Below are 21,628 nucleotides of genomic sequence, written 5' to 3' on the forward strand. Positions count from 1 at the left end.
CTTCTCTTTAATTTAGCCTCACAAAAGGGAGTCGCATGTGTTCAGATCCGGAGAATATGACGGCCAATTTGAGACCCATGTCAGTAGTCTTTGGGTACCTCAGAGCCAGAATGCGTTACCGAAAGTTCTCCTCCAGTGCATCAAACGCTCTCCTGCTTCTATGAGGTCGAGCTCCGTCTTGCGTGAACCACATCTTGTCGAAATCAGGGTCACTTTGGATAATGCGGATGAAATTGTCTTCCAAAACCTTCTCGTACTATTCGGTATGCACCGAGCGATCAAGGAATGTCGCACGCACTATTCCGTGACTGGACATTGCACACCACACAGTCATCCGTTGTGAGTGAAGAGACTTCTCGATCGCGAAATGTGGGTTCCCGGCCCGCCAAATGCGTCGATTTTGTTTATTGACGAACCCATCCAAATGAAATTGGGATTCACGACAAGGCACGTGCGCATGCGCATTTATTTCCCATAATTACCCGCGACCAACTGTGCACTTTGAACGTCCTAACGCAAACCGTTCAGAAGTTGTGACGATTTTATTCCATGTAGGTCAATTATTGTCACCGTGTAGGAAACGTTACCGCAGTTAAACACAAGATGAGCACTGGACGCGAACAGATGGAGTATACAGATTCCTTCCCGGTGAGAATAGTAGCATCAGAAGAGCATGCGGCCACGAAATTCAGTGAAACTGCCATGGTAGCCAATTATACGACGCATTTGGGCCTCATTAATGTAAATTTCTTTTTGTTACACGTTTCGAACAACCAAGAAGCGAAGTATATGGCTTGAATATGCTGCTGTCCTAACACAGTATTTTCTTTTACACGGAATAACTAAACCCATGTTCCGTCTACATCATCTCCCTGAAATTGCTGAGAACATTATTTTGCTATGTCTGAACTGGTTGCTGTACTTCCTTCTCATAGCGCTCAGAACACCAGAGCGCTTTTCGAGTGATCCTAATAAGAAGTCTATTGTCAAATTGCAGAAATCAAACAACTACATTAAAAGTACTCAGCGTAGCTAAAATTCGTGTACTTTACAGAAAATATAGCTTCGATGGACCACTTACGAATGAAATGTTATTGGTTTGTACATAGCACTATAATAAGAACGATTAATACTCCTGTAAATGAAGCAACATTTTTTTTTTTCAAAAAATTTCCACCAGAAGCTAATGTTTCACCATGCTAACATGGCGGACGTCTGCACTGACGCTTGTGACGTCATGACAATGCCCTAATCGTACGCACTCCATGGCTGTAACCGAGCTTCTATCCGTAGAAACGTGCCTCAAATTGAAATCCATAGAAGAATGAAAGCTGTGTACAGTGATGATTGGATTGGCATCAATAACGTGGGGCATCTGAACAGTATGACGTATTGAGTTCACTATCATCGATCATCCACCATACAGTCCCCACTTGGCCTGATCGGATATCCACCAGTTTCCAAAACTTTCAGATTGAGAGCGTCACTTTGATAATGATGAAGCATTGCAAGCAGAAAGCATTGCAAGCAGACGCGAGACCGTGGCTCCGTCAACATGTCAAACATTCGACAGTGACTGTGTCAACAAACTGGTCTCCAATTGGTAGAGACTGTGTTGACAAATAAATATGTAGACATGAAGAATGAAGATGTAGTATGTTAATAAAGTTTGTTTTACTTAAGAAGTATAAGAGCTGCCTACCAACAACGAAGTGCTCGGATTAAGAAGGATATAAGACACGGATGTAGTCTTTCGCCCCTACTGTTCTAACTATACATCGAAGAAGCAGTGATGGAAATAAAAGAATGGTTTACGACTGGGATTAAAATACAAGGTCAAAGGATATCAGTGGTACAGTTCGCTGATGACATTACTATCCTGAGTAATAGTGAAAATGAATTCCATGAGCTTCCGAATAGAATGAACAATCTGATGAGTACAAAACATGGGCTTAGAGTAAATCGAAGAAGTAAGAAAGTAATGAGAAGTAGCAGCAACGGGAAACTTGACATAACGATTGACAGTCACGGAGTAAATTAAGTTAAGGAATTCTACTACATAGACAGTAAAATAACGGACGGAACCAGGAGGACATCAGAATTAGACTAGCACTGGCGAAAAAGGCATTCCTGGCCAAGAGAAGTATACTAGTATCAAACACAGCCCTTAATTTGAGGAAGAAATTTCTGAGAATGCATGTCTAGAGCACAGCATTGCGTGGTAGTGAAATATAGACTGTGGTAATACCGGAACAGGAGGGAATCGGTGTATTTGAGGTGAGGTGCCACAGACGGATTCTGAAAATTAAGTGGACTAATGAGATGAGGAATGAGGAGGTTCTATGCAGAATCGGAGAGGAAAGGACTATGGGGAAAACACTGACAAGGAGAAGGGACAGGACATCTGTTAACACATCAGGAAATGACTTTCATGGTACTGGAGGGAGCTGTACAGGGCAAAAACTGTAGAGCAAGGCAGAGGTTGGAATACATCCAGCAAATAATTGAGGACGTAGGTTGCAAGTGCTACTCTGAGATGAAGAGGTTGGCACAGGAGAGAAATTCGTGGTGCGCCGCATCAAACCATTCAGAAGACTGATGACTCAAAAAAAAATGTTGTAGTCGTGTACGTCATCACCATCTGTTGTCATTACTTACAAGCTAGAGCAAATTTTCACATTAAAAATTCGGAGGTGTTACTTTACACCACGCCCTCGTAGATGGGTGATTCGGGTAGTTAAAGTTGAGGAGAAAAGACGTTTATCGTACAATTTGGCTATAACGAGAGATAGGGTGATATGACATATGCTGGGACAGCAACAATTAGTAAATATGGTAATGCAGGGACGTGAGCGGGAGGAGGAGGGCGAATAAAAGTTGTAGACGGTGACCAAAACCTCACTACAGTAAGCAATTTCAAATGGGAGTAAATTACAGTAGCTTTGAAGAGGTTTGCACAGGATAGAATAGCGAAATGCGTCAGGCCAGTCTTCGGACTGAAGACTTCGGAAAAATATCGTGCTAAATTATCTCGTGGTTAGTGATTTACTCTCATTAGAAACATGTAGATTAACTTTTTACTAACGAAATAAGTGTCGGTCGAGCAATGGCAACTCCGTTTCGTACACTACTACTAGCGGACCCGGAGTTTCTTCGCAGTGGTAAATATGTATGGCAATTGGACATGCATCCTAATGCCCCTTCATCGCTCTATCCATCCTCGCCCTCCCAACTCTCTCTGTCCACACCCTCGTTCCCCTCTCTATGCACGTTTCCTCTCACCCCCTCCCTACTGTCCACCACCTCTTCTCCGCTTTCATTGACCTTTTGTTTATTTATAACGCAGATGAAACTTTGATAAGGAATTGAAGCCACTTCAAATGAATGGGTAAATCTGTTGGAATATTAGGTATATGAGGTATGGGAGACCTCTCTAGTTGCTAGATTGTGAGAATAATAGCTTCAATGACGGTATTGTGTATACTTTCAATCTGCAAACGGGTAGTTTTCATAGTTTCGCACAAAACATGTTCCATAGAAGTATTCTAATCCTAAGCCGATAAACCAAAAGTACAATCTTCGTGTTTTCTGTTAAAACTGACTGTAAGAAAGTAAGCAAAACAGCACGTATTTCGTAAATAATTTTTGCTTAAAATTTTACATAAGGAGAATGAAAATGTATGGGGAAAAATTTGTGTAACGGTTTAAATGTCGTGCTATCATGGTTGAAACAATGTGTGTGTGTGACGAAGGAAACGAAACTGAACATCATAACAGAACAGAGAACATCATTTTCTTTCTCGCAGTCGGCTGTTATACAAAACCTGCACATTGTCGTTTAAAAAGTATATATATTACGTACGTCTGATTATGTATTTTAAGTAAACTGATCAAGAATTTCTCGATATTTTGGTTAACAATGTTTCGCATTTAAGTTATATGTAGAAGAGATAGCCTACACCCGTCCGAATGTTTGTTAGAGTATCGTATAAAAATTTAAAGTAAATCGGTCGAAAACTTTTCGAAATTTTAGATAACAACGTTAAACACCGACTTTTCTTTGTATAGTAATACAGATTTCTCATGATGTTCAGTTTGTTTCCGTGATTTTTTTTCACTCTGGACTACGACGAAATTTCAACACGTCTTCTCACATTTACGATTCTGCTGTTGCTGCTGTTTGTGTGTGTGTGTGTGTGTGTGTGTGCTTTTCAGAGAGATACAGGATACGACGTCACAAATACTCGTAGTATAATTACTTGACCTCTATACGTAAAGACGCGTTCGCTCTGAGAGGCTGCTATTGAACTAAAATTATGAGATTTCTTGCAGCTTTTCCAATAGACTGTTCCAAACCTACTGCCATGTTTAATGAGAGAAACGATGCTCAAACTGTATTCACTCCGCTGAAAGTAGAGATTTCCCTCGTATTCCAAGATAAACGTTGAAAAAGAAGTCACAGGGCGCTGTTCATCCGATACAGAAGAGGATAAAGTGCTAAACTTGCGGAGTTCACACGGGAAGCTCGATGGTCAGGAAATTAACACAGCTTCCCGGATAACGGAGGAATGGTTGCGGCAACTGCGAATTAGTTAAACTTTAGGCAACTCGTATATCAAACGACTAACTTCGCTAACGCCGAGAGTATATCGTTCGCAAACCTTGCTAATCGATAGAAGTTTGTGTATCTGTAACAGTACTGTTTATTTTTGTTTTGTTTTACTCGTTGGTGTGAAACGGTGTTGTCTTGTTCAGTGTCATAATTACACGCCGAACGCTGATGCCACACCAGTGAAACACATTCAAAGAAAGCATTTGAAAGCAGAGTTTGTAAAGGGTTCGTCAACGAATTTAATAAAGGTGGCAAAAAATAACGTAACTGATAGAAACAACGGGTTACTGAGAAGTAGCTGTCACTGTCGTTACCGCTCATTTGATACTAACAGTTACTCTACCAACTGAGTGACGTCATCTGGAAAGCGAACTGCGTACTACGCTTTCGCACCATCTGGGACCCGACCACAGATGAGCGAACAGAGTAGACGGACTGCCCATGTGTCAGGTATTCTATAGGTCATAGAAATAAGACTGCGCGCCATCGTTTACCGGAGTGTGTAATGCGGTTTCGTGCTATGTGACTACGGGTTATGTGAAGTGGCAGAAATGTCATCTGAATTGTGCGATAAGCTTGGCTAAATAATTTTTATTACATTGCAGTTGATGTTTGAGGGTTTCGTGCAGATGAGTTTAAGCTCTTTTTCCGTGACAGTTGCGATAGAGTACATCGGTTACAATCTACGGTTATAACTGTCAGACTGCACACCATGTAACGAAATTTTTCTTTGGGAGCTACGGGCTACAATTACTGGTAACCTGGAAGATGATAATCGTTTCCAACAAGTACTTTCATACTTCAATGGAAATACCCGCCGCCAATCAAAGGGTTCCTAGCAGTTGTTTTTAAGCTATCTTCCCCATGAGGCAGGGACTTTAAACTATTGAAATTGCTCAAAAGCCGATGACAGTCGATATTAAGCGAATGAAAATCATTAATAACACGCATTCTTGTCTGGTGTGTGGCAGAGGATACTTTTTTTTCAGTACCAATGATGTTCATTACACATTGATATTAAAATAACTTCCCAATGAGGTAGAGACTTGACACTTTCAACATAGGTTGAAGCGGATGGCAATCGCCTTCTAGCTTGGTGCATGGTGGAGGGTACTCAGGGCACCACTGCTATTTTTTCGTGTTGCAGTCGCGAATGTTTCGCTGTAAGACCGATTGCTGGTAAGCCTCAGTGTGACCTCAAATATCTTTAATATTTACCTTCATGGTATTTTCGCTCCGTGATTTAGAAGTACCATTGTTTGACTCAGATGAAGAGAGACTGAAATGAGCCTGAAATTTTCTAAGTGCTCTGCTGTAATATCACCAAAATGTCTGAGATTATTGAAAAATTTCACACACTCACGAGACTAAAAAACAGAAAATAATTATTTAAATAAAAAACTTGTTAATATAACTTGTTAATATAACACGTTTTTATAACGGACTAAAAAGTAAACAATAATGTCTCCTAGCCTCACACAGATTTCTGTCTTCATCCTGAGGAACCAAAAAACGGTGCTTGTGATTTTTACTAACTGTAATACTTGTAAAATTTAAAACGAAAAATGTGGGGCACACACAAAGGGTGTGCAGAGTAACTGTCGTCGAGAGAAATCACATAGCAGTTGATATCGTTTAAAGTGCAATAAATCCATTAGTCACTTGCGTGAACTGTTCATGAATAAATCATCTATTATACGTATGTACGTTTATGTTTTTCGTTTTACAAATATTTTCATACCTATAAAAGCTTCACAACAACAAATTATCAGAACAATCTTTATGGGGTTAGGAATCTATATGGGGCTAAGGAAAGTTATTTTATACTTCTTAATCCGCTTAAAAACGTGTTCTAAATAATATTAAACGTAACCTTGTCGATAGCTGAGGAAATGTAGCAAAAATCGATTGATTATTGAAATCTCAAATAAAACTTAATTATCATGTTCTCAATTTTCTCAAACCGAATATGTGGCACTGGTGTAAAAGAATCTACCATATTAAATTTTATTTTTGTGTTGAATTTCATGGCCCTGCACCTATTGCACTAAGTGAATAGCAGCAGAAATAAAGTTTCTAATTATGTCTGCAGGTTTCTACTTTCATCTTTGTTTATACCTGTAAAAGTAGGACTTTCATATTCCAGATTTAATACTTTTGTAATAATATTTCGTATAATTACTGTAGCAGTTTCGAGAACTGATTTCTAAGAGCACCGTTAGGCTATATTCATGTATAATGAAACACCGAAACCCTCAAACATCAACTGCAATGTAATAAAAATTATTTAGCCAAGCTTATCGCACTATTCAGATGACATTTCTGCCACTTCACATAACCCGTAGTTTTATTTATACTGTTAAATTATACTGATGCATTCCACCTACTTTGTTATTTAACTGCACCCCCTGAGTGGCAAATTCGGTAGTAAAAATAACTGTGTAATAAATAAATATTTAAATTCACTAATAGAAAAAGTAGCGTAACCGCGATAGCTTTTACTTCGTAATAACTCTCTGGCCCATCCCTATCAGTTAGCTAAAAGGAAAAGGCATGATGGAAGGAAAATCTGTTTGAAAAGTTGCTGACATAAACTGACATGAAACAATGTCTAATATCGCAATCACATCATCATGGGAGAGGTCGGGAAATAAAGGTATGAGCCACAGTCAGTACTGTGGAATGAAACACATGAGCCCAGTTAAAATGTAGGAGGCGCTCAGAACTTTTTGCACCGTGTACGAGTAATCGTAACAGATGAGCAGCAGAATTTACTTTTCAGGCTGTGGTCATGAGTGCTACAGACGTACCTCAAATGGCGTGGATTTAGTGGCTTGGCCTGAGAGTTGTTTTTGTTGTAACCACCATTTCAAAGACTCGTTTGAACGAATTCTTCAGGCTGATCTACCTTCCACGTCTCTCTTCAGATATGCATAAACACGACGCCTTACCGTTTTTCAAATACTCGGTTCCATTATTAAATTTGCTATTCCAATATGAATCAGTGTGAGATCAATCAGTGCATTACCTCTCTTAGTCAACTTATGCAATAAAGATCTTTTCTTACTAGTTCGATTCATTACTTCTTCATTATCTTTTGGGTCTACCTAATTATCCTTCAGCGTTCTTCTGTAGTACCACATTTCAAAACGTATTCCTTTCTTGTCTGCAGTGCTTATCATCCTCGTTGCACTTCCGTATAAGACTTCAGGGTACCAGGGAATGAAACGTGTTTTTATATCGAAAAACCTGCCGTCGTGTGAGATAACAGTCTGTTGCGATGGAATACGTTCTGCTGTTGAGATCGTAGGCTGTGGAAGGGTTTGACTAACGCCAAAGTGTTCTTCAGCCCAGTGTTGAAACAGAGTTTTATACAGTACTTTCTTTACTATTCTGCGATCTTCTTCAGGATCAGGCAGTGATATCGGCTATACACTCGCTCGTGCTATGAATTCATTCCAAAGATCCCTAATTTTCATGGAGGAGGCTTCGTGAGCTTGGGTGTCCTCAAAACGCACATTCTACAGTTGAAAGACGTGGAGCCCCTCTTATTACCCCCCCCCCCCCCCCCCTCCTGTTCCCACCTTCATATGAGGATTACAAAAAGCAGTACCACCACCACTGCAAAAGAGTTAGATGGTCGCATCTGGTATGATGCACAAAGAAACTTTTGAAGCGCAGCACTAAAGAGCAGAGAGGCAACACAGGGGTAAAAAACGCAGTCTAGACGGGTGGTTGTGCGGATGAGTGTTTATAAATGCCAACAGCGGCGTTTCGTAGAAAGGTGCCACAGTCCTTAATAGTGGGCAAGTTACCGCTGTTACTGGATGCCGACGATGTCTCCGCAAGTAAATTTTGCGCGACATTGTCCCCTCGGAATTCTCATATAAACTTGGCCCCCACTATTTGATGGGATTCCTCTATTGACTCATACTGGTCACCTTTTTTTATTCACATTGTGTCCAGCTGCAAGCATAAGAGCTCCAGAATGTGATGATTGGGTGCTGACAATGACGAATTGGTGGTGATAGAACAGAGGAGACTGAGGATCTGAAATTCTACAGATAACATTTCATTTTATCCTTCAGACACGTAGCTTTACATTGCCATGATGCATGTCCAATAAGTAAATAAATGAAATATTGTGTTCGTTACGACAAGAAAGCAAATAGCTTTCGTGTATCACCTTGAGGAATGTCTTGCCATGACTGCAGCATATACTGAGTCAGTTCTTAAGGGTGCTAGCAGCAGCCTAGTATGAAAATATACGCCTCTCCATAAAATCTCACACATTTCTGTGTCTGACATATCAGGGGAACAGGCAGGTCAGTCTGGGACCAGCACAATCCTCAAAGGGTTTGTGGGGTGAACTGCAGTATGACGTCTTGCATTATACTACTGGTGTGTGCCATTTGCTACCGTAGTCATAAAGGATACGACCACAGGGTGTTTGCAAGAAACCTTCACATGCAGAAAGCCTGCAGAAATGTCTCACTTTACGCAATGAGTCCGTAGAGGATGGGATAAGAGACGTACAGTAATACGTCCGATTTTTGCGGAGATGAAGACAATCCGTCTTTGAACTATCTCAGTGTGTCGTCGTGTGGGATTCTTACTACTTGTTTTTCCGGGAAGTTCTAGAAATTTAAGTCCATCGCAGAAGCAGTATCGGTACCGTCGTTTAATCTGTAATGTGCAGTTCTACTTCCGGTGATTCTAAGTGATGAAGGAGAAGCTATATAACTAAAAAATGGTTCAAATGGGACTGAGCACTATGGGACTTAACATGTTAGGTCACCAGTCCCCTAGAACCTAGAACTACTTAAACCTAACTAACCTAAGGACATCACACACATCCATGCCAGAGGCAGGATTCGAACCTGCGACCGTAGCAGTCCCGCGGTTCCGGACTGCAGCTCCTAGAAGCGTACGGCCACCGCGGCCGGCTTATATAACTCGGAATAACATCATAAGGGATGCCATTACGATGTATTCATTTACTAAACACCATAAACTGTTTACATTGACCCAATTAGTAACGATTAGCCGAAAACGACTGGCAACTGTGGTGCTGGTTGTACCTCGTCCTTACACTCATGATACTTCACAGCCCTTCGTACATTTTGTGTTGGTTTAAACATTATTTACGTACTTATTTAGGTGATCGCCTTTTTGCGCTGTAGTGTTGCTGTAAGAAAGTGCTTATGACCTATCGAACATCTGTATTGGAACTTTTATTAGCAAACATTTTTAAGCAATATTACTTGCTTCTAGCTAGAATAACTGTGCTTTCCTTATGTACCTCGCTGCTGACGTAACAGGCGTTCTCATTATGTAGCCGCCGCACCACACAACACCAGCCACTGGCAGCGTCATATGGTCCACAGTAGGGGCCCACAACAGCGTGACGTGTCGCGTGCTACACAGAGCCATGTGGTGTGCGGCTGACAAGCGGAGGCCACGACGTTTGGAACGCGGATTTACTGCAAACTTCGTACACTCGTAGTACTCCACGAGCACAACAAAATGCGTCAGCAGTAGCGCGTACTTCTCAAGCGTTACTGACAAAATCGCAAAATAATTTCGGTCGGCAAATATATATCTGTGCGTGGCCATTTCTACCATGAAGCGGCTGCAGGCAGGTGGTGACGGCATGGCAGCTCAGCGTCTTCGGTCAGAGCGTTAGCTTCCCTTTATAATAAAAAAACTGAGCTGACGGATGAACGAAGGAGCCGAACGGCTGTCACCGGACGTCCGTCCTGAACAAATTCAGCGAACAATATAGAACAAAATGTATTTTAAAAAAAGAAGTAATGGTTGAACTTTGTAAGCATTTACTTGAGCACGAACAACTGCTTCAGTTCCGCACTGCAATAATAATGACCTGATACAGGTCGAAATCTGATCTGCGTTGTGACTATAAATGTCACATTAAAGCAACTTAATTCTACGACTGATTGCTGCTATCTAACCCAAAAAAAGAAGTGGTTGGCGTTCAAGCCGCTGGATCTCTGGATCGAGTTCCGTTCGTCAGTTTTATTTTTTTTATTTTCAACAGTCATTTTCTTTACTATTTATATTACAATTGATATAATGGGCCGGCCGCGGTGGTCTCGCGGTTCTAGACGCGCAGTCCGGAATCGTGTGACTGCTACGGTAGCAGGTTCGAATCCTTCCTCGGGCATGGATGTGTGTGATGTCCTTAGGTTTGTTAGGTTTAAGTATTTCTAAGTTCTAGGGGACTAATGACCACAGCAGTTGAGTCCCATAGTGCTCAGAGCCATTTGAACCATTTTTTTGATATAATGGGAAAAATACGTGTAATGGGATGAACTTTTATTAAATTTACAATGTTATTCGGCAGCCTACTAATTGTTGTTATCACAAATAATATAATATTCATAACTATCGACTAGCAAACGACCAAACTGAAAATGTATGCTTGTCGGTGTCTTCAAAACTGTTCGTATTAAATCGAAAGAGTACGAGAAATTGCTTCTCGGAAGACGCTATTAAAATACACTCGATACTTCATAACCAATTACCAGCGCCGATTTTTGAGGAAATACTGCGTAATGCATAGTTTGCTTCCAAATTATCGTCTGAAAGCGAGGTTTTTGAAAATGTTAACGAAGTTTTTTTTTCCACGGAAAACGTCAAAGGATCTTTCGTATGCGGAAACAGCATTTATTCAATGCAGCTGGTGCCGTTTAACTTAATGTTTTCCATGTTCTTACGAAACATACCATCCTGCAACTTGTACTCGTAATGTCAAAAGCGACGATTAGTTGTACATCTTTCGAAAGCCGTCTGCGTCGGTCAAAACTTGGAGGTAACAAGTCGTTTTGGGCTCCTTCCAAGTATAAGGGATTTCTCAAACCACGGACAAGCATACATTTTCGGTATCGCTTTATGCGTTTGGTCGTTTACTAGTCGATAGTTATGAATATCACATTATTTGTGATAATACAAATTAGTAGACTCCCAAATAACATTGTAAATGTAATAAAAGTTAATCGGATTACACGTATTTTTCCCATTATATTACTTGTAATATAATTAGTAAAGAAAATTACTGTCTTGAAATTAACAAAAGAAACAAATCTGACGACCAGAACTCGATCCAGCGGCTGGAACGCCACTCACTTAAAAAAAGAATTCGTTTTACCTTCTTTGTTGAATTTGTTCAGGGCGGACGTCCGATAACACCCGTTCAGATTGTACGTTGATCCATTCGCTCAGTTTTTTCTATTGGAGAGTGTAGTTAACACTGTGACCGAACACGCTGAGCTACCGTGCCGGCACCACTCAGTTGCAGCCGCTTCATGGTAAAACTGCCCACTCACAGATATATATATTTGACGACCGAAATTATCTTGCGATTTTCTCAGTAACGCTTGAGAAGTACGCGCTACTGTTTACACATTTGTTGACCTCGTGGAGTACTACGAGCGTACGAAGTTTGCAGGAAATCCGCTTTCCAAACGTCGTGGCCTCCCCTTGTGAGAGCGCTAATACGATTCGCGAACGTTGGCGGAAGTTGCCGAATGTTACCGATGCTAATGACAGTACGTGCGGCTGGCACTGGCACTTGAGGCTCGCGGGTTTCACACGCCTGCACTCACTTCCACACAGCCTGCAAGTTCACAGGGTGCGCGTGCGCGATGCACTTCACTTTGCACCAGACTTGGCGAAATTTATATGAATGGCGAATAACGAATACAGACCTGAATTACTATTCGTTATTCGGGAACAACAAACACTATTCGAAACATTATTCACTTACACGAATAAAAACACTTATTCGTGATCTGTGAATAAAAAGTGTTCAAGTTAATATATAAATTTCAAATCTAGTTTTATTTGTAGCTCCAATCGTCTGTCATTTATTAAGCGAATGTATTTTTCGTTTTTCTAAATTAGTTTTCAGAACAACTCTATTTTTGAAACGACTCATCAGAAACTTCGAATCAAGCAGATTTACCGTTATGACACTAAAGAAAATTTATTCTACTCGCTCCTGAATTCGTCTTTGTTCATGACTTTCAGTTCATAGTCTTCCTCTCTTGCTGTAGTTTTTGGAAAATATTTCCTTATGATTGGGCTTTAACTTCACTTCTCAAATAGCATTACTAAGAAATCTTCTTTTACATTGTAACGTTCCTTCAAACGTTGGTTATTTTATGTATGTTTTTTCTAAGTCTGCCTTGGTCATGGACAGCAGTAAAGGTGGACTACTTGCTTTCAAATTGTGGATAAGGCTTTACTGCAATAACTGCAGTTGGCACGGAAAGGTGAAAAACGTCTTACAATTGCCTCCTGACGCTTTCATGATGCAAAAGTTGCAAGCTTGCTTGCAATATTATCAACTATTTTTATATACTCTAGACCAGTGGCTCTTCCGAAAGTGTTGAATATCAAAGCTCTTTGCAACTGCGTAGACGGATGTCGAATCGAGAAACTGGTTCATATTATAACGACAATCTCATCAGAGATAATCCTAAAACACGTTACATATATGAAGATAGTAACTGTTCTCGAAAGAACAGATACCATATATGACCGTGCAGCTTCTCTAGAATAAATGAAAATTAATTGACACCCTCAGCTGCCGACAGGTCTTGTTGACGTACCTCGATGGCGACAGCTGAAAATGTGTGCGCCAACCAGAACTCGAACGCGGGATCGCCTGCTTACATGGAAGACGCTCTATCCATCTGATCAACCCAGGATACAGTAGAATAGAGCGACTGCAGGTACTTATCCCTTGCGCGCACATAGTTAAATGTTACGGGAATCATCACCTTAGTGTGCGCGAGTACTGAGTGGATGGGCAAAATATCTATTAGGTACATTAGGTATGTAGATTATGGACAGTTGGGAATGTGGGTCTCACGGGAAGCGTGCAAAGTCGCTCTATTCATCTGTGTCCTCGGTTGGTCAGATGGATAAAGCGTTTACCATATAAGCAGGCGATCTCGCGTTCGAGTGCCGGTCGGGGCACACATTTTCAGCTGTCCCCATCGACGTATGTCAACAAGACCTGTCGGCAACTGAGGTTTTCAATTAGTTATCATTTGCTTTAGATTACTCTGGACGCTCGTCAGTATTCCGTAAACGTTTTAGGGCACTTTACATTAAAAGTCTGGTGATGTTAAACATCAGGGGCCACTGAGTTCTTGCTTGATTCACTCATTTTGTAGCACTACAATTCACTTATCCGATAATGTTAGCAGTCTAAGAAAGGCTTTGAAGTTTGTGTGTTTTTGTCTCTTGCATTCTCATCGTTGGCTGCTTGTGTAGAGTTTCCTGCCCCATGTTGGCAGTAGAAGGTGGAGACGCATTGGCAGGGGCAGAGACAGATGAAGGTGGCCGAGTCGGTAGTGTTGCAAGCTTGTGAAGCACTGGGCAGTCCGTCTGCGGGAGACAACAAAAATAAAAGCCGTGCACTGCAGCCCGCGTACTGGGCTGCTGCGACAGCCATCTGGCTCCGCGCTGCTACTTGTGAGCAGGTTGTCTCGCGGAGAACTTATCAGCCTGCCTTCAGTATCGAAACATCGTCTCTTTCTCGAAGATCAATTTGTAAAACACAGCATGCATTTTTTACGGCAATTGGAAATTCATCTCTCACATCCATTGGGCGATGAAAAATTCTGTCCTCCTCTTGTTTACAAGAGTATATTGTATAAACGTCCAGTCCGAGACAGACAGTTTTTAAAAGTTCTTTTATTGTTTGTCAAGCTCCTTCCTCCACATGTTAGCATTAAATATTCAGATGTGCCAAATGCCTCGTCTCCTGTAATGACTCACGGTATCGGTATTTCCTTGTTTAATATGGGGGTTTTCTCCGATATTTGTAAAATTATACTAAGGACATTTTCATACAGAACCGATTACATAAAAATGGCGATTCACAACTGATTCCGTGCACTGTAACTTTTATGTAAGTGAGCTTATAATCCATACCGCATCAATCAAGTAAAACGACGGAAAAATAATTATAGTAAAGTACGTTTCTTATGCGAAAAAAGGCGTAACATATTCCACGTCCATCTCGCTCAGCTGGATGGTCACGACTCACCGTCAGCGGGCCGACAAAATTGACTGCTTAACATTGCATTATAGCCCAAACTGCTGAGGCCGTCCGTTTATATCCCATTTTCTATTTCATTTGTTACGCTGTAAATCAAGTAAAGCTGTGCTCTACTTGAACTATGTGTTCAGCTCTGCAGTGCCTTACTTGGCATGGTGGTGTGCCCTTGACATCTCCTACCTCCAAACAGATACAGTCAGTAAGAGGGGGACCTACCTTTCAACACATACTCCGAAACACTGTGCAACTTGACTTGGCATTATTCTTATTGTTATAGGTGAAAGAAACGATAATAACAGAGAATATCGTTGGACCAATCTGGAATAGGCCCATAAGCCTAATTTACGTGGTCTGGAACTTCAGCCACTGAGCCACAAAACCACATTACTGGACATATCATTAATAAGTTATTTATAAAACAGAAACTGCATTGAGCCAAGGGAAAAAATACTGATTTTGTACAAGAAAGAAAGAAATCAAATACAGTGGTATTATATGTTATTCATTATTTAATTTACAGATAATTTATTAGGGAATAAATTTGTTTAAATCACCTGCTTATTCGAATAACAATCCACATAGAAATCTTTTCGAATACTACTTATCTCTTTTCACCACTACACTTTTCACTTCCTTTGTTTATCTGTTCATATTAGTTCACTTGCTCGATTTATTCATGAAAGCGAACGGTGTGGTTTGAAGTTTTTAGGTAATGATAAACGAAGTTTACAATTAGTCTGTCTCCACACTCTCAACCTACATCGTTTTAATTTCTTGTGATGAAAATATGTCTAAAAGTCTGTGCGATTTTAGAAGCTGACTCGAAGTGAGCACTATTTATTTATCAGCTACTATTTCGAGAAATAAACAGTTCCACAACTGAAACAATGATCTTCAATAACATTCAATATTCGGTTAACACTTTAATTTTCGTTGTACCATAGTAATGGCCGACGACGTTACCGCAGTGGTAACACTACGTCCTGTCAGATCGCCGAAGTGAAGCTCTGTTTGACTTGCCTAGCACTTTCACGGGTGACCATCCAGTCTGCTGGACGCTGCTGACAAGCAGGATGAACTCAGCGCTCGGGAGGCCAATGGAGGGGCTACTTGACTGAGAAGTAGCTGCTCCGGTCACGAATACTGACAACGGTGTGCTGAAGATACCCCTACACATCTACATCCATTGAGCTCAGTAGACTGAGGATGACACGGCGGTCAGTCTGTAGCGTTGGGCCTTCCTATTCCTGTTCGGATGGAGTTGAGGCATACAGCGCACACCTTCTCTATAGAAAACATGGAAAATCGAAAGTTAAAAAGAAATTCTAATTCCAAATCCAAGTGAAAACTTGCCAGGACCATTGTACCGCTACGTTTTGTCGACGCTGCGAGGTCCCTGCTGTGGACTCTTGACGTCAACCGCGGCGGCAGGAGCAGTGTTCGAGACAGGTGGGCCAGACTAAATCCCTGTTTCACGTCTGCTTCCTTATCCGCAACCGCGCGGCCGCTACGGTCGCAGGCTCGAATCCTGCCTCGGGCATGGATGTGTGTGGTGTCCTTAGGGTAGTTAGGTTTAAGTAGTTCTAGGTTCTAGGGGACTGATGACCTCAGATGTTAGGTCCCATAGTGCTCAGAGCCATTTGAACCATTCGAACCTTATCCGCGTGGCGAGGCCACACGGCTGCGCCGCCTGATACCGACTGAGTGGACTGCGAGCCGCGTGTTTCCCTATGCGCGTGCGGAGCGAGTGACGTAGACGAGCGCTATCCACGCGGCTCCGCCACGCTGCTGCAGCGCTACAGTCCACAGGTTTCTTCATCCAGCGTGGGAACTGAGATCTCACTGCAGACTGAGTGCATTCTCACTAAATGCTCTATGATAACTGTAGATGTACAAAATAGTAAAAGGGGAAAGTAAGGAAATAAAATGTGGATGGCTGTTACAGCAACCAGTTTAAAAGTGTTTCAGAACAAAAGCAGCCTCGATTGCGAAAGTATTTAATGTCAATGATGCGTTTTGCCCTTTTGGGGCACCATCAGATTGTATATAGAACAAGGAAATCAAACAATTAGATACAAGTTGAGGAAAAGGCGATAGCCGTATCTTTCATGGTTACGCAGACAACGTCAACTAAAAGTAACAAAAATTTACGTAAAAGCAGCTGGATACGTGAGTGATGTCATAAAACGGCATATAATGTAAAATAGACACAAAGGTAGCCAGATACATAATCCATCCATCATGAAACACCTAAACTATTAAGTGGACCTAATGAAAGAAGAAAAACAACCAGAATTACACCGAGAAAGTGGGAATATCTGGCGGAAAAATTTTTCATGGTTATTGCACGTTACGCTGAACACACCCGAGAGCTCCACTGTGGCGGTACGAAACAGGACCACGCTTACAAAACCGTGGTGCAAGCCACATAAGTCATTGTCTGTATTGGCTCGCACACAGACATTACTACCACAAATTGAGATACATTTGTCCGGTACAGTATGGCAAGAAGTACAAATATGGTGAGCGTGACCGACTATCGCACATTTTCGAAAAGAAAACGATGTAAAACTAGTAATTAAATGCACATAAGCAAAATAATGCAAACACATACAACCCAAAAATAAAATAAAAATAGAAGTACCCCCCATATAAAGAGCAGGTAAAATGATGATATCAAAAAATATGTCATTAAAACTTCTTCACAGGTAATAAAACACCTTTCCGACAAGGGGAAGAAGTTGAATCTACTCGAGGAGCTGGAAATTGTTAAACATGTCGATGTTAAAAAGGACAGGTTGCTGAACGATCAACTGATTATCAGTAATCAGACAAATTATGATACAAAGTTACAAATGTTCCGAACGTTGCTGCAATGATTATTTTATGTCAACAGCATCACTCTCAATTTGTTGGTTTTTGTATGGAAGTTGGGGAACGATATTTTAAAAGGACATTTTGAATGACTATTTGTTGTCGATGGCTTTACCTCTGTAAATTTTATAACGTGTTTCTTTATTTTAACGACAAAGAATATTTTTGCCTCTTGTATGCGACGCTTAAGACTGCTCCCGATCCCTGTATCTTCACGTTTTATCGATTGAGAATGCCTATTCGATGAATGTACTCCAGAATTTAGCTGTTTTACTCCCTGTGATGAAGTTTTAATGACATATTTTTGCGTGTAATCATTTTACCTATTCTTTACACGGGGGTACTACTATTTTTATTTTATTTCTGGGTTTTATGTGTTTGCCTTGGTTTGTTTATATACATTGTATTACTACTTTTACATTTGGTTTTCGAACATTTGCCTTAGCCGGTCATATGCGCCACCTGCGTACTTCTTGCCGCACTACCTTGCACCTTTATATCAATTTGTCTCAGTAATGTTTGTGTGCGTGACAATACAGACAGTGACGTATGCAACTTGTACCCCATGGCGGAGCCGGGTGGTGTACTCAAAGTAACACACAATAATAGTGAAAAACTTTTCCGCCACTTATCTCTACTTTCTCGGTGTTATTCTGGCTGTTTTTCTCCTTTCACTAGTCCACTTCATGCTTTAGATGTTTCATAACTAATGGATTATATATCTCGTTACCTTGGTGTCTATTTTACATTATTTCTAGTTTTATGAACGATGGGTCAAGTATCCAGCTACTTTTACTGTTCTACATTCATGTGATTTTATGACTGATGAGCCACGTTTACCAGTTACATTTATGTAAGTTTTTATTACCTTTAGTTCACTTTGTCTTCGTAGCTGTGCAGGATAGAACCTTGCCCTTTTCCTTCACTTATATCTGTTTGGTTTCTTCTTTGTAGACAATCCGAATATGAACAATAATGGCGAAACGCGTCATTGACATTAAACATTGTCGCAACCAAGTGTGTTTTTGTTCTGAAATAAAATTTGACTAGAACAGAAGGGGTACCTGACACACTTACCATAGTTGCCACATCATGTCCAGCGTTCGGCCTCCCTTTAAGTATTATCAGATGAATCCTGATGCAACGTCGAATAACTGGTAACAAAATGGTTTCAGGAGTGGAAAACGTATGGGTCCTGAGAGTTGCTCTCTTTGTGGCATTTCACCAGGTCGTCTATGGACACATCTTTGTCGACCCGACCTCAACAAACAGAAAAGAGAGCCATCGCTCAACATTTTACGATGTTTCTAACTGACCCGGCTGACTCTGGTTACAAACAGTGCAAGTTTATGTTGTGCGTGATACGGTATCAGTGGTAAAAGATGAGTGATAGCATGATATTTCAACCCAGCTCCCAGTAAGATGTTATCGGCTGTTTACAGTGACATTCTGGCCTCTGCCTGGATTTAAGTTACTGTTATGTTGCAAGTCGGCAGCCGCTATATTCCAAGGAGCCAGACGGTATGTCCTCGCTCCTACTGATAACTTGGTTGAAGGTGGCCAAAGTATGTGACACCATAGGAATCTGCACATGGAGGCAAAAGCTTAGTTGACATAAGTGCGCTTTAAATAAATATACTGTACTCAGATGGTGGCTGAAGAAATGCTACACCATTGAAAATCTGTTGCAGAGGCAGCTAGCTATAAGCAGAGGCCCAACACACACGTGCATCACGATATACTGAATTCTTGCTGGTACAGCTATCTATCAGCAACATGCTGCAACGTTCACCACCAGATACCAACTAAAAGTAATCTTGAACTAGAAGACTGGCGCTCAGGTCCTGGCAGTCGTCATTGGCTGGTGACCAGGGGCTTCTTCATTAGTCAGTGACCAGGGCGTCAGGGTTCTCCATTGGTGGCGATGTTCAAAGCGTCGCTCACGGCACCTGCAGGGAATCTTCGAGACGCCGCCTCCATGTGTACCGATGGGCTACCATACTACAGTTTTCTTCCAACTATTCGACAGATGCAGTCGAACGATCCTACGATCTCCTCGTTATTAGACATCATAAACAGAGAGAGTACGAATACAATGTTGCGGGTTGCATACTTCACAAATTAAGGCGCCGCTGTAATATGAGTGCTAATGGGATTTCTTCGTTCCCGCTGTAGCTTCGTGAGTATGACGAAACTGACAAATGTAGCGCTGCGGTCGCTTCATACTAGTCGACTTGTTCTCTCCTACTGAAGCGGGCAGGAGTGTAAGGCTAGTCGTGACTAATTACTAGTACGGAAGATGAAAACACGATTTTGCTGCTGTGACGCAGTGCTGACAATGCCAATTTACCCATTGCCGGGGTATGATGGTCTTCATCAAAGCTGTCTTTCGGGACACTGTGGAGGTTGTAAGACGAAAATTGATTTAACAAAGTACACAACTGCAAATTTGTTCCATTAGTGGAGGAGTGATATCTGGAATACGTTTCACGGAGTAGTCCAGGCTTCAGACGAGAAACCCACAAATTTCGTCCAATGAGAAGAAAATGGTTGTGTTCTTGTTCATTACACTTCCATCATGAAAAAACAACTGTGCTCCGTCAGATGAAAACTGATCACAGAGAAATCTCGCTTTTAGATCCCTGAGACAAAAAAGCGCCGAATTTGTGTGCTCATTTGGTGAAGCAACCAGCATTTATGGGGCTAATGGCGAGCTGTATATGTTATCATTTCTGTCTGTAATTTATTTTAATGCTTAATTATCATTTAGAGACTGCATTTCATTCTCATGTCATGTTTTCTGGTACTGCAATTACACACTCGGTAAAGCTTCGAAAGTTCGTATACGTCAGTGAAACTGACAGATGTTGTGCGAATGGATATTAAATATTAAAATAAACTTACAATAGCCGTCGAAAACGTTTTGTCTATATAAATATAGGTGCAGAGTTTTTCCGTAAGAGCGCGCGAAAATTTAACACGACATAGAGGATGCTGCATTGAACAATTTGAGGTAGGAAACCTCGGGTCGAAGAAGCCATATTAAGGAGATAATAGGAAAAAAATCACATTACTGTGTACTTTTTAATTTTCATTAGTTAACTACAAATACTATGAAAGACACAATAAAAGTACCATTTAAACTTTATCTTACAAAATGTGCTGAAAATAACGGTCATCAACATCAAAGCAAGAATGACATCAGCGAACATTGACCCACCCTGACAAATATACCTGGTGTGTTTCGTATCACATCACAGGCAGCTACAGTTCTGGCAACTAATTCCATCTTCATATCGTCTGCGGTCTCATACACAAATGACTTCAGATATTCCCATAGGAAATAATCAATAAGATTCAGGTCAGGTGACCTCGCAGACCATGGAATAGGACCTGCGCTTCTAATCCAGCAACCAGGAAACAATGTACTGGTACTGTTTTATCGTATTGTACTGTACGTCTCTGAATTGTACGGAGTAATGAATGGATCTGTCCTAGATTCATAGCACATTTTGTCACGGGACAATGTAAATACGACACAACAGAGCCACCATATGGACAGGCTCGTCTTCCTTGTTCTCTTGCAGGAAATAAAGAATGTACATATAATTAAACAGCACAGTAGTGTAAATTTGTGCCGTTGTTAGTAGCAAATAAACTAGGAAGCAATAATGTTAGACAAAGCTGGTGTGATGTGATGTCTGGTTTGTGGAGCGCTCAACTGCGTGGTCACCGGCTACCGTACAAAGTCCCAGTTTGTGCACAATCTAATCTAGTCAGTGTTACGAATGATGATGATGAGAACATTACAACCAGCCCGTCTCCGGGCAGAGAAAATCTCCAATGCGACCGAGGACCCCGTGAACCACAAGCAGCAACTCTAGCCACTAGACCACGAACTGCAGACCTAGACAAACGGGTACACAACTTTACTTCCTTATCTCCTTCAGCTGGCTTCTCTCTCCTAAACCTGGTTTACTATGTCAAATTATTCAGTGGTGCATTCTCTGTGTCCTGTTACATTTCTGCACGCTTTTACGGAAACACAC

At 41.2% G+C, this 21,628-nt stretch overlaps 1 protein-coding gene across 1 annotated transcript in view; it reads left to right on the forward strand.

Moving 5' to 3' along the window:
• LOC126355272 (gamma-aminobutyric acid receptor alpha-like) overlaps window positions 1-21,628 on the forward strand; it is a 250,968-nt gene that overhangs the window by 169,556 nt on the left and 59,784 nt on the right. The window lies entirely within an intron of this gene.

The sequence above is a fragment of the Schistocerca gregaria genome, chromosome 3 (genome assembly GCF_023897955.1).
Source record: "Schistocerca gregaria isolate iqSchGreg1 chromosome 3, iqSchGreg1.2, whole genome shotgun sequence".
NCBI classification, from domain to species: Eukaryota; Metazoa; Arthropoda; class Insecta; order Orthoptera; family Acrididae; genus Schistocerca; species Schistocerca gregaria.